The sequence below is a fragment of the Diabrotica virgifera genome, chromosome 8 (assembly GCF_917563875.1).
Source record: "Diabrotica virgifera virgifera chromosome 8, PGI_DIABVI_V3a".
In the NCBI taxonomy this organism is placed as follows: domain Eukaryota; kingdom Metazoa; phylum Arthropoda; class Insecta; order Coleoptera; family Chrysomelidae; genus Diabrotica; species Diabrotica virgifera.
The window spans coordinates 48,067,403-48,082,844 of NC_065450.1; the positions used below are offsets into that span (position 1 = coordinate 48,067,403).

General features: G+C 30.7%; 1 protein-coding gene across 1 annotated transcript in view; it reads right to left on the reverse strand.

The window, feature by feature from the left end:
- The window catches only part of LOC126889954 (G-protein coupled receptor Mth2-like), a 595,837-nt gene that overhangs the window by 543,267 nt on the left and 37,128 nt on the right, over nt 1-15,442 (reverse strand). The gene's annotated exons all lie outside the window — the stretch shown is intronic.

Consider the following 15,442-nt stretch of genomic DNA (forward strand, 5'->3'; position numbering starts at 1 on the left):
ATTAAATTCTGCATAGAAATATGTTTTTCACGATTTGCTCCGACGAAAATTTTCCTCGGAAAATGCGGGTTTTCCTAACAAAAACTCTAATTTTTAAATAAAGTTTTAGGTAAGTAATTATTAATCAATAATTAAATAACTTAGTGACATCAAAGCTTTCTTGGTATAGATTGTAATTCCAGAAGCCGGTGAAAATTAATCGAATATTTTAGCAACAATTCAATTGTTAATTAACAATTTACGGTCGCAATAATAACCAAAATAATCATGATACATTGATCAAACTTATAAGGATTATAAAGATGAGATGCTTATTTAATATTTCATCGACAAAATATAAATTTTTCTTTTTTTTTGCATAATATTGAAATTTTGAAAAAAAAATAGTTATAATACGCTGGTCTAATTAGTAAAGTACAAAGAAAGATTATTTACCAGCAATTTTATTGCTGAAATCGAATTATAAGATCCTATATATTATTAATATATGTATGAAAAGTCCGCAGATAGTGTGCTACTTTTTTTATAAACAAAATGGCGCCGACAAATCGTATTTTTTTCAATGATTGCTATATAACTCCGAAGATTTTAACTTTACACCAAAAACACTCAAATAAAAATTCACCCCAATTTAATTCTACATAGAAGCTTGTTTTTTCCGATTTTCTCCGACGAAAACTCGAATTTTCAAATAAATTTTTTGGGCCAATAATTATTTATCAATAATTATATAGCTTGGTGAAATAAAAGCTTTCTTGGTATAGATTATAAATTTAGAAGCCGGTGAAAATGAAACGAATATTTTAGCAAAAATTCAATTGTTAATTAACAATTTACAGTCGCAATAACAACCAAAATAATCATGAGACATTGATCAAACTTAGAAAGATTATAAAGGTGTGATGCCTATTTAATATTTTGTCGACAAAATATAAATTTTTCATTTTTTTGCATAATCTTTAAATGTTTAAAAAAATTGTTATAAAAAAATTAACATTTTTCAGAAATTGTTTATTATATCTAATTTTATAAAATACTTAAAATGCGTATTTCATAGGTCTTGAAAATGAATGCTTTAAAAAAAATTTCCAACCATTTGCAAAAAAGTTATGAAACAGCAAAGTAAATATACGATTTCTCCATTGTTAATAATTTGTTTTAATTGTTTCAAAGCTTAAAAGTGAGTCTATGTTACAATCTAATTACTCACAAAGAATGTCAAAAATTAGTGCAATGGTTATATTTTAATCAAAGATTAAAAATACTTTTTTTGTAATTTTTAGCGCAAAAGTAGGCCTGATACAGAGTCGGAGCTAAAATGTTCACTCGAAGCGACTGACACGCAGCATACATTATTTATAAAAATGTACGTCTCGCGCGGCCGGTCGTCGCTCCGAGTGAAAATTTTAGCTACAGTGCTGTATTATTCTACTTTCGCGAGTGTAAATTACAAAAAAATATATTTATAATCTTTAATTAAAATATAACCATTAAACTGATAATCGATATTGTTTTGTAAATAATTAGCTTGTAACTTAAACTCACTTCTACGCTTTGAAAGAATTAAAAAAAATTATAAACACCGTAGTAATCGTATGCTTACTTTGCTGTTTCATAACTTTTTTGCAAATGGTTGCAAAAAAGTTTTAAAGCATTCATTTTCAAGACATTTGAAATGCGCATTTTAGCTATTTTTTAAAATTACAATATAATGAAAACTTTCTGAGAAACGTTAATTTGTTTATAACTATTTTTTTAAAACATTTAACGATTATGCAAAAAAATAAAAAAATTATATTTTGTTGACAAAATGTTAAATAGGCATCTCGTCTTTATAAAATTTCAAAGTTTGATCAGTGTTATCATAATTATTTTGGTTATTATTGCGACCGTAAATTATTAATTAACAATTGAATTGTTGCTAAAATATTCGTTTAATTTTCATCAGCTTCTGCCACTATAATCTAAACCAAGAAGGCTTTTAAGTCACCAAATTATTTAAATATACCAAATTATTTAAATATTATTAGATAATTACTTATCTAAAACTTTACTTGAAAATTAAAGATTTTGTTGGGAAAACCCGCATTTTCCGAGAAAAATTTTCATCGGAGCAGATCGGGAGAAACACGTCTCTATGCAGAATTTAATTACGGTGAATTTTTATTTGAGTGTTTTTGTTGTAAAATTAAAATCTTCGGAGTTATAGAGCAATAATTGATAAAGAAACACGATTTTCGGGCGCCATTTTGTTTATAAAAAAGTAGCACACTATCTGAGGACTTTGCATACCTATATTATTAATATATAGGATCTTATAATTCTATTCCAGCAATAAAATTGCTGGTAAATAACTTTTCCCAAAAATGGCCTATTCTACGATAATCAGCCCAGACTATAAGCTTATAAAACAACTGTAAATATTTACTTTAAGCGTTGTAGTAGGTACAAATAGATCTCTAAATAAAACACTGAAAACTATTTTTTGCTCTGTTTATAAGTAACAACACACTGTATTAGTTAAAAAAAAAATTTTTGATGAACAAAACGCTATTTGATTGTCTTTAAAGGACAAAATGTAGTTTGATTGTCCCTAAATGATAAAAATATAGAAATATGAACAAAAGATGCATTTCTGCGTGTTTGTAAAGCAATATAGAAAATTAACAAAAAATCATATCACATGGATCTTGTCCTCCAGAAGGCAGCAACCTTCTTCTTCATCTGCACATTGATCGCAGGTCTGGTCTTTTTCAATAATTATATTTTCACGGTGCTATCTTTCAAAATTGGATCTGACCACGTTAACTCTGGATCTAACCCCTTATTCTTTTCCAGATAAACTAACGAAAAATTGTGATAAGCTATCCAGTTTTTTTTCTTAACAGCATGCTTCATTGGCAATTCCGGCAGTACTATGTTACTTTGACTGAAGTAAACTTTAAAATATTTTAGAAAAGTCAATATTTCTGTACAAAACTCTGAAAGTAAAATCAGAGCCTAGCTTGCGAACGTATCCTTTCTTAAATCAGTCTTTTTTAGAAAGTCAGTCAACGCGGAACTTATTTCTACCACACCTCTTCCTGCTTCATGCTCAAGCCATTTATAAAAAACAAATGGTTTTTGTTAAAATATCTGTCACACAAAATGCAAAATAAATTCGTTACATGGTAAAAAAGCATTGCAAGACAAACGAATCGCAGTTTTTTCAAAATAGTGCTATTTGTTTGTCTCTCGGTAGTGGAGATTATATTTTGTTTGTCTACCTGATTTTTGAAGCCAAAAATATATGTGAAATAGTACCTACTAGTCTAGTAAAATAAAATTACACTACATGTAAATCAAAATGTAAATTCGTACAGGTTAAAACAAATTTTATATCAAAATTTAGGTGGGTACAAAAGATATTTTCAAGAAAGTATGCAAATCATATAAGGGGATCATTGTTTAAATAATTAAAAAGGGGTCATTTTTGCAAAAAATTACTTTTTTAACTGCTGAGGTTATTCAGTTACTAATGAAGGTCTATAGGATTGTTTTCTGCAAAGTTGAAGAGTAAATCTTTCACATAAGACTTACTAAATTAAATTTGACCCCCTATTTATTTAAATAATTATACATAAAACTCTAAAAACAAATTTGAAAAAATTATTTTTAGCGTTTTAAATAAGCACTATAAAATATCTTATTTTACAGGATAAGTTGCGCTACGTTATCAGTAGTAATAAAAGAAAATTGGTCCAAAAATATTTAATATTTTTTGAGATATTGGATTTGTTTATTAAATGTTACTCTATTTTCAATTGCAAAAACGCGGTTGTTGCCAAAGAAATATTCACCTGTATTAAATCTTTTTATTTTTATGGATATTTTCGATAAATGTATTGATAAATTACAATTTCAATTAAACTTCCCCCTAAAATGGCATTTGAAAATTATTCAAATTTGTTTATATTTTTTTTAATAACGTCGCGGGGATTAAATATTTTGAAATGCCGTTTCGATAATTGGGTTCCTGGGAATTTTTCACTAATTAACAAATTTTTTGTCTTTTTTTTCCTCTTCTTTTTTTTTCTTGGAGTTATATTACTATGGGCCCTTTTAGGGTTAAGTTTCATTAAGAATGTCGAATCTCTAAGTTATAGATTCTAGACCTAAAAATATTAAGATTGTTCTAAAATCACTTAAATAAAATGTGGCTACTTACTGAGTTACAGGGTGTTTTATTTAAAAATTTAAAAATAATTATTTTTACCAAGTACTTTCAAACTATTTGACTTATCCTTATCCTACTTGGCAGAAAGTGTGGGTACTATACACTCTACTAAATTGTGATAAATAATAGTTTCTAGCTACTACCAGAGGCGTGCGACAGGGGATAATTAATGGTTGACCCTTCAAATTCTACGCCACTGAGGGAATTGCTATTTTAGTGAAATTTTTCGATTTTCCAATACTTTCTATGTAAATAATATACTCTTTACTGGTAACGATTAAGTCATTAGTTTTCGAGATATTGGACGTTAACAATGAACCGGCATAGTTATTTTGATTCATTCATTCATTTTAAACTTCCAATATCTCTCAAACTTATGACTTTATCGATACCAATAAAGTTATTTACATACAAAGTATCGGACAATCGAAAAATTTCGCTAAAATTGTAATTCACTCAGTGGCGTAGACTTTGGGAAGGGTCAATCATTCACTACCCCCTGTCGTACGCCTCTGGCAGTAGCTAGAAACATTTATTAATCACAATTTAGTAGGGTGTATAATAGCGACACTTTCTGCCAAGTATTATAAGAATACGTCAAATAGTTTTAAAGTACTTGGTAACAATAATTTTTAAATAAAACACCCTGTAACTCAGTAAGTAGCCACATTTTACTTAAGAGATTTTAGTTAAATCTTAATATTTTTAGGTCTAGAATCTACAACTCAGAGATTCGACATTCTTAATGAAACTTAACCCTAAAAGAGCCCATAGTAATATAACTCCAAGAAAAAAAAAGAAGAGGAAAAAAGACAAAACATTTGTTAATTAGTGAAAAATTCCAATGAACCCAATTATCGAAATGGCATTTCAAAATACTTAATCCCCGCGACGTTATTAAAAAAACAAATTTGAATAATTTTCAAATGCCATTTTAGGGGGGAGTTTAATTGAAATTTGTATTTATAAATACATTTATCGAAAATATACATAAAAATAAAAATAATGAGATCTTAAGCAGGTGAATATTTCTTTGGCAACAACCGCGTTTTTGCAATTGAAAATATAGTAACATTTAATAAACAAATTCAATATCTCATTTAAATATTTTTTGACCACTTTTTTTACTTAATACTGGTAACACAGCGCAACTTAGTCTGTAAAATAAGATATTTTATAGTGCTTATTTAAAACGCTAAAAATAATTTTTTGCAAATTTGTTTTTAAAGTTTTATATACAATTATTTAAATAAATAGGGGGTCAAATTTAATTTAGTAAGTCTTATGTGAAATATTTACCCTTCAAATTTACAGAAAGAATCCCATAGACCTTCATTAATAAGTGAATTACTTCAGCATTTAAAAAAGTATTTTTTTGCAAAAATGACCCCTTTTTAATTATTTAAACAATGATCCGCTTGTATGATTTGGATACTTTCTTGAAAATATCTTTTGCACCCACCTAAACTTTGATATAAAATTTGTTTTAACCTGTACAAATTTACATTTTGACCTTATTTTATTTTATTAGGCTATACGCTCAGAATGTGTAAAAGTATGTAACCTAATAAATGATGTTTTGACGAATACAACGCCACCTTTAAGTCATAATGTGAAAATATGGACAAAGTGCGATTTGAAAGTCTGCTCCTCACTTATACTATTATTATATTCAGTCCCGTCGCGAGGGTATAAGATTCCTGGCGCGAGGGTATAAGATACCCGCCTGCGAAACTAGCACAGGCACTCTTCGGTTTTTTTATTTGTATTCTGTATAACACCAGCAGAAAAAAATGTTGAAGCAGAAAAAAACGACCTTACTTAGGGGGCGTCAAGCCTGGTCAGGTGCGTTAGCACTTCTGTAGTGCATCTATACCAAGCCCGTTATCGCCTGCAGTGCATCCCTTGCCAGCTGATTACATTAATTTAGAAAGACTGATGTGTTTTGTACACGCTTATAACACATGAATGAATTAAAAAGAAAAGGAATTTAAAAGTGTGTAAAATATTTAACTCCTAGCTGAGTGCTTTCGGCTTACAAAGCCATCTTTAGAACTATGCTATAATAGAACAAGTAATTGGACTTCGTAAGTCCTAGGTTTTCACCCAAAGTAATCGAAAGTAGAACTAGAAGTCGATATTTGAACGCTTCGTGTAACTTTGCATCGATCGATATACGATTTTATTAATTTTGAGTCATTTTGGATTGTAAGCTTTCATTTGACACCTCATTTGTCATTCTACCTGGTATAATGAAGGAGGAGTTATATTCGCGGTCGGACGGACCGACGCAAAGACAGCCTAGGTCAAATATCTCACATTTACTACCATTCTTGGATTATAAGCTTTCATTTGACACCTCATTTGTCATCCTAGCTGTTATAATGACGGAAGAATTATATTAGCGGTCGGACGGACCGACGGACAGACAGCCTAGGTCAGATATCTCACCTTTAGTACCATCTTTGGATTACAAGCTTTCATTTGACACCTCATTTGTCATTCTACCTGGTATAATGACGGAGGAGTTATATTCGCGGTCGGACGGACCGACGGGCAGACAGCCTAGGTCAAATATCTCATCTTTAGTACCATCCTTGGATTATAAGCTTTCATTCGACACCTCACTTGTCATTCTAGCTGGTATATTGACGGAGGAGTTGTGATCACAGACAGACAGACGGACAGAGGGACGTGGATAATTCAAAGTTTTCACATTTTTTCAAAATTGGGTGAAAACAATAACGTAATATACATAAGTAACTTATTTAAGTTTTACAATGTTTTGGTAGGGGAGCCCAAGCGGGGATTTTTGTAGTTACTCGAGCGCGTCAGATTATTACATGGGGAGAAACTTTGTACCCTCAAAATTTACCTCTACCATATATTGGCTCTTAATGCAGGGGAGTTCGTTAAGGAGGGGCCGAAAAAAAAATCTTTCCTTAGAAATACTTGAAATCGTCAGATTAAGATAATGTAAGTTAAAGTACATGCAAAACAGTGTATATTTCAAAAATCTGACGATTTGAGGAAATGAGGAGTATAATTTTCATAACCCCACATGTCCAAAAATATTTTTTTTTAGAGGAGAGATGTTTCTAATTCCTTATTTTAAAACGCATTGCCTGTCATATTTATTGCTGATCAAAAACCCATATTTCCAGTTATAATATTAATTTAAAAGTAGGTGTTTAAAGCAAAACCCCACATCTGATATGTGACGGTTATAGCAAAACCCCACATTTTCTATTCATCCATAGAGAAGTAAGTATTCCAATCACGTGACTTAAATACATGGTTTTGATTTGATTGTTATTGTTGACAGTACACAATCTTAGGTTAGTTTCAGAGGAAGGTTATAATTTAATGTTAGTTTGTGCTTAATTAAGTAAAATTATGAGTTTAAATGAAGGTAATTTAGATAGTGAATTAGTATTAGCTAGAAGAGCAAGTTCTGGATCACGAAAAAGACAAAAGACAGTTCCAAAGCGTTAACTTCTTAAGGAAAAGAGATACGCTGCTCCTGTTGGTGGTTGTGTGTTCATAGGTTGCTTACATAAAGATAAAGCTTTTAAATGTTGTGTAGTTTGGCCTAGTGATGCCCGTGCATTTCGAAAGACTCTTTATTCGAAACCCGAAAAACTTTTTCAGGAGCAATTAGTTGGTAGGTTCATAATAACAAAAAACGTTCAACGTCGGAGGTCCCGTTATGCTAAACTATAGTAAATTGATTTGATCAAAACACCACATATCCAAACCTGTTATGTTCATAACCCCACATGTGACATGTGTTTCATGCATAACCTCACATCTAACAACTTTTATATCAAATTTTTAATTTGTTATACCACTTTCTACACAAACAAGTAGTTTTCTTAGCTCATAAACCAATACTGAATTATAATTATATTACATAAATATGTTGTGGTGAAATAATATAGGTGAATCGGTTTTTTTACTCTCCTGAAAAAATAGCCAATGTGGACATGTGGGGTTATGAAAATTAGCTCCTCAAATGGATGTCACAAAGTTTGACAAAAAAAAAGCGAATATTTCGCGAAATGAATGACAGATCGAAAAACTAAAAAATACATACTCAATATTTTTCAAAAATCTATCGAATGATACCAAACACGGCTTCCCACGGAGAGGGGTGGGGGTAAATTTAATATTTTAAATACGAATTCCGCGGTATTTCGCGAAATGAACATCAGATCGAAAAACTGTAAAATACACTTATTCGATATTTTTGAAAAATCTATCGAATGGCACCAAACTCGACCCCCCACGAAAGTGAGGTGGGGGGTTACTTTAAAATATTAAATGGGAGCCCCCATTTTTTATTGCAGATTTTTCGAATTATGGATAGATGGCGCTATAATCTAAAAAAACGATTGTTGGAAATGGAAAATTTAATTAAAAATGGACAAGTCCCCATTAAAATGGAAAAATTTACTTAACTTTTTTTTGGTTTTAGGACCTACTCTTCACAACCCAATAGGTCCCCAAAGCGCTCGAGTGACTGCAAATTTAGCATACTTTGTTCCCCTATCATTAACTTAAATCAAAATATAAATAGTACCACTACGAAAGAGGAATACCATATTGGGGAAAACATAGTTTTTTTTTCTTGTCGTCAATCGTGACTGCACGTGCGTGGGAATTACTTCATTGGAATCTGACTGTAACTTAACTATTGGTCTGAATCAAACTTTATTGTACTAGAAAGCTTACGTATGTTTGAGCTTCAGTTATTCCGCATGATACCACACTATTTTAGTTAATGTATTTGCACGCTTAAAAGTTTTTAAAATCACCAAAAACACTATATAAAAAAAGAAATAAACTGCATGATTATTAAAATAAACCGTAAAAGAAACAAACTAAAACCATTAAGTAATCAGTCAGTTTAGAGATTCAGTCAAATTCTTAAATAGGAAAGTGTGGTGAATTTTGCATATTAAAAATATGTTAATTATTTGTTTGTTTTGACTATTTCACAGTTGCGTATTTTTTGTTCACTGCCTACGACCTTACACGACCGTAAATAGTAAACAATATACAAATTAGCAGATGTGATAAGTAATTTATTAAGAAATAAAATACCAAGAAGAGTCAATAAAATAAATCAATCGAACCAGTGAATAGGTGGTTCGATTGAAGTGGTTCCAATGTAGAAGTAGGGATTTTCGTTGTTTTCCTCGTAATACGAGAAATGTCGCTGGATTGCGTTTCAAAAGGTAGAATCATTGTATCGCGACGGTTTCCTTTAAATAGGCAGATTGTTGATATTTGTTTCAGAGACTGCATAGCTTCACTGAAGATGCTTGGGATGCTGAAATAGCTATATGGAGATGGTGGTCCAACTCTGAATCAAATAAAAACAAAAACTGCCTTTATCTTTTTCAAACCAGTGAAATTATAAATACACACATCATCGGAAAAGTCAAGGGATATTTTAAAAAAGAGACATAATTTCTTCTTTAATTGTTTTAAATAAATAATACTCGATTTTTAGTGATAATTAATATTTAATATTCAAAAAGATTGTTGAAATGTCAAAAATACTGAGAATACCTGTCAGAGAACTATTTCAGAGAACCTATTGATCGAAGCTCTAAAAGACATTATTGGCTTGGACGGCAGAGATGTTCGAATAATTGCAAATTTATATTGGAATCAAACAACATCAGTTTTAGTAGATGGTGTGGAATCAGAAGCTCTTAATATTAAAAGAGGAGTACGGCAAGGATGCCTGTTGTCACCCCTGCTTTTCAATGTTTACTCCGAAAGACTTTTCAGAAAAGCACTTTCTGAAAAACAAGAAAGAATATTTGTGAACGGTGGTCATCTATAATTTGCGATATGCGGACGATATAGTACTCCTAGCTTCTAGTCAAGAAGATCTGCAAACACTACTTGATAGTGTCGTTGAGAGTTAGGGAGGCAGGTCTGGATCTGAACATACCGAAAACCAAAATACTCGTAATAAGTAAATAACAGCATATAAAACCATCTATATATGTAAATAATACCAAACTTAAGCAAGTTGATAAAATCGTTTACCTTGGACAGCAATTAAATTGTAACGCAGAAAGTCACGGCGAAATTAGATCTAGGATAGAGCAGGCTAGACCAGCTTTTAGAAGGATGACCAAGGTGTTATGTAACAGAGGCCTAAAATTGGCATTGAGGATCCGCCTACTTCGCTGCTACGTGTTCTCGGTCTTAATGGTGTCGAGTCCTGGACTGTAAATAAAATCAATCTAAATCGCCTTGAGGCTTTCGAAATGTGGTGCTATAAAAGAATTTTAAAAGTTTACTTGGTGGAGAAGATTCAAGACTACTGAGATCATAAAAAGCATCAAGCAGAGAAAGCTGGAGTATTTCGGACATGTAATGAGAGGTCCCAAATAATATATACTTCGTCTAATTTACTAACCGTTGCACGTTATCCGCGTCATAGCCTGTGACGTCACATGGTACCAACACGAAATATTTAGGAGGCAGGGGAACATCCATAAACTACGTCGTAAAAATTTTGGAGTTCTTAATACCCTCCCCCCTTCCGTCGTAAAGCGTCGTTTACAGTTGACCCCCTCATACCGACGTCGCAATTGCAACTCATGACCCCCCTTTTTAGAGATTTTTTTAAAATTCAATGGTATTTCTGGATTTTTAAAGTTAGCTCTCCAAGTTTATTTACGAATGTATCCAAATCAGTATTACTATGTCTTAATATCCGCGTAGTTTTTTCTCTCAATTCACTGTACAACTAATAATTAGCTTTATTGGGACAAAGGATAACACTTTTATCGGAGTTCCTATGCTTTCTTAACTGCATCATATAAATCTTAATATTTATTTTGTTTTGATTCCAATGGCATTTCTTTTATTAAGTATAAATAGATACAATGTACTAACTAAATAGAATAGAATATTTTATTTCTATTCATTCTTGTAGAATTGTTTCACACAGAGTATTTAGTAAATAAGTGAACAATTTAATATTTATTGCTTCCAGACGTTGTTGTTCTGAAATGAAGCGTTTGTTTAAAGACATAGAACAAAGTTTTATTGTTTGTAGTCTGTATAAAACTGCTAGCAATATTATTAAAGCTGTGAGTGATAAAAACAAAATAAAAAGTATGCGATAAAAATAATATACTAATTTTTTTTTAATTCTAAAATAGGATATATTTTTTATATTCGTGAACTTCAAACGACGTCGGATGTGCACTCATGGCCCCCTCCCCCTGTCGTATACCGTCGTAATAAGCAAAGTCCCCCTCCCCCTTTTCAACGACGTAGTTTATGCATGTCCCCTAGGTGTGTTCTTTTTTAGAATCATTTTGCCCAGTACACTGGAATTACAGCCACTAGACATATTTTATGATATACGCGTAGAAATAATATTTGACGATTTCTGTTAATGTTAACCTAAAGAAATACACAACAATATGTTTCATTTAATTTGTAAAATGGATTATAAAGCGTTTTTATGAAGCAGATTTGTTCGGAACACACTGTAACTGTAATCGAACGAAGGTGACATTTTAGAATAAATTGGTAACATTTATTTGACAGTCGCGGTAATGACACTTCATATTTGTTTATATTCTTTCCTATAAGTATCTGTTTTATTATATTTACTGTTTTTATTATTTACTTTACTATAAAAAGATCCTCTACTATAAAAATATAAATTTCACCTAATTTTATCACGACTTGGAATAATCGAGGCATCTGACAACTTTTTTAGTTGTCATTGTAGACATATACAAAGAAACCTACCAGCTTCATGCCAAGAGTTCGGAGCCGTTTTTTAATTATTAACAATGCAGTGCAAAAACGCTTGCACTGCAAATCTTAAAAGATTTGAACTTAATTCTTGTTCTCTATTTCTTAAGTTTTTACTTATTTACATTGAATATTAATTTGTTTTGTTGTATAATTCACGTTTACAATAATTATGTGATATATTTGATTTAAAATGGTTTCAGGATTTTTTATACTTTGGCAACTATGTCAACTTAGATCTCTGGCGTAGATAATGACGTGCAACGGTAAGTAAATTAGATGGACTGTAGGTTGCTACAAAATATCATTTCGTTGCTATTCTTTTTCTCATGATCATCTTTCAGTGCGTCACAGTTTTTAGATTTTTTTCTAACGCATTAAATTGTATGTGACAGAAAAAAAAGCACGTCGGTGATTACATTTCGTCGGTGACATTTATAACATTTATTCTAGTTATTCTAGTTGTCGATAGATGGCGCCATAATAAAAAAAATAATTTATTTTTAATTAGATAATAATATTACAAATATAATCTGTATAATTTATAAGACTATACAAATCAAAGAAAATACCATGTTATAAATGCAAGAAACACATTTGATTTGTTTTTATTCCAAATTGAAAATAAAATGTGACAACTGTCAGATTTAACTAAAATGTCATGTTAGAATAAATGTCATAAATGTGTATTATCACGGACTTACCCTTTTTCCTATCATTTGTTACGCACTGAAAAATGATCATGAAAAGGACAATACAAACGATCGCTTGGTTAAAAGAGATAGATAGACCACCGATCGACTGTTTCCATGCTGTTTCCGCGTTACGCTTTTTTGCTGAGTATGCCTTGTCTACGCTTAATATGTCAATGTTTATTTCGTATGCTTTAAATGATGACGCACGGGTAAAGACTCGTGGACTCAACTGTATTTTAGTTTAGTGTTTGCCTCAAATGTTGTGTCACGTTATTGACCTACTAACTTCAAAACAAAAGTTACGATCAAGTAAAATGTAAACATATTAATAAGATGTTTTGTCTAACACAAAAATTCGCACAATCTAAATTATGCTGCATTCGTTTAAAGAATAAACAAAAAATACTTTAAAGTAATAAAAATAACCGTACCTACTGTGAAAGTTAAAATGGGTTGTCTAAAAATATTCATTAAATATTTATTTTTTGAAATGTTTTAAATTTTCTGTAATTTTTGGAAAAATGTCATTTAAATACATCTGTGTACTCTTCAGAATCCTGTCTACCCTTAAGGATAAGTACAGGGTCTAACAAAATGTCATGTCATAAATTAACACACCTTATCTTGTACCTTAGTACAAATGTGTGCATTAAAAAAGTTACAGCCCTTTAAGTTACAGTTACAAAATGAAAATCAATTTTTTCCTACATATCGAACAATATTAGAGATTTTTATTGAAAATTGACATATCGCCGATTCGGAATAAGAATGACGTAACTGCAAAAAGTCAAATTTCTCAGGAGAGCAAATAACGATTTTTTAATATTTAAAATAGGGATTAAATGAAGAGTAATCGCCCAGGAGCATCGGTGTGGCGTTTATTGTTACAATGATGGCTTTTAATTTTATCCTTAATGGTTTGAATTTCATTATCTTAATTTAATCCCCCCATTTCAACCTTTTTTACAGTTGCGCCATTCTTCATCTAAAAATTTTTAAATATTTAAAGTAGTGATTAAATAAAAAAGTAACCATCTGGAGCATCGGTATGGCGTTTATTCTTAAAATTATGGCTTTTAGTTTCATCCTCATTGGTTGGAATTTCAGTATCTCATTTTAATCCCCCCATTTTCAACCCTCTCTACAGTTGCGTCATTCTTGATCTGAAAATTTTTCTGTACAAAAAAACTATTTTTAAATATTCCTTATGCCGTTTATTCTTACAGCGATGGCTCATCCCTGTTGGTCTGAATTTGATTATCTTAATTTAGTCCCTCCCATTTTCAACTCTATTTACGATTGCGTCATTCTTCATCTGAAACAAAGTCTAAAATGGTGCGTATTTCAATAACGACGCAATTACCCTGTGGTGGCTCAGCACATGGTTACAGTTGTGTCGCTTTTGTATCATCTGTATACAGTATCTTAGAAGTTAATTACGCAATAAACAGGAATTGACAAAATTTTCAGTTACGTCATTCTTATTCCGAACCGGCGATATGGCATTCTTATGGCAGGAACATCTTAAAAAAATAGCAGTGAAATTTGTACACCCCATAAATAATTTATGGGGATTTTATTCCCTTAAACCTCCCCAAATATTTATGTACGTTCAAATTAAATTATTATTGTGGTAAACAAAATGTTTTAAATTTTTTTTGCCTTTTAGTGCTTTTTCGATAAACTAGTTTTTATCAAGATATTTTGAACATTTGTAAAATCCACCTAAATGGTTAAGTTATAACGTTACAAACGTCACATCTTTGCTATTTTATTTTTAAATAATTATTTTACTTTATTTTCTTTAATATACAGGGTGAGTCATGAGGAACTGTACATACTCCTACCTCGTATAGAGGCTCCTATGAGGAATAACAAATGACCATTAAAAAGTGTCTGCTCCCATTGTTTAATAATATACAGGGCGAGTTTCGCATTTTGACAGAAATTTGTATTCGTCATAATTTTTGAACGGTCAGATCGATGTGTCTCGTATTTTGGTCAATCATTACACTATTACCACCTAATAATTTGATTTATTCAAACTTGAAAAGAATCAGGTCCGGCTTCAAAAAAATTAGTTCGTCTGGGTCTTAGAAAAAATTTCCCCCTGTATACGCTTTTTGAAAACTATGATATGAATTTTACAAATTAGACAAATAAGCAATTAAAATGATATACTTATTTTTTTCCCCACACGATTACTTAATTTTTTATAAAAAAAATCAAATTTGACTATGAATTAAAAGTTTGGTAAAGTGAACCATATTTACTAGAAACCAGATTTAAAAATATTAACTTTTATTACAAAAATTAATTTTTTTTAACAAATATTTAATTCATCTTACCACCCAATCAACTGATTTATTCAAACTAGAGAAAAATCAGGCCCGGATTTAAAAAATTTGTTCGTTTTGGTCTTAGAAAAACTTTCACCCTGTATACACTTTTTGAAAACTCTAGTATGAATTTTACAAATTAGACAAATAGGCAATTAAAATGGCGTATTAATTTTTTCCCCACACTATTACTTAATTTTTTATTAAAAAATCAAATTTGTCAAAATCGGAATTTTACCATAAAAATAAAAAAAAATTAAACAATTTCTTAAAATTAAAAGCTTCGCCATTTTTTTTCTATACCACGTCTAGATCTAAAACCCATAATACTTCTCTTTGGACTCTATAGTTTAACATAGACGTGATCAAATAGATAAATTTTAAATTTTTTC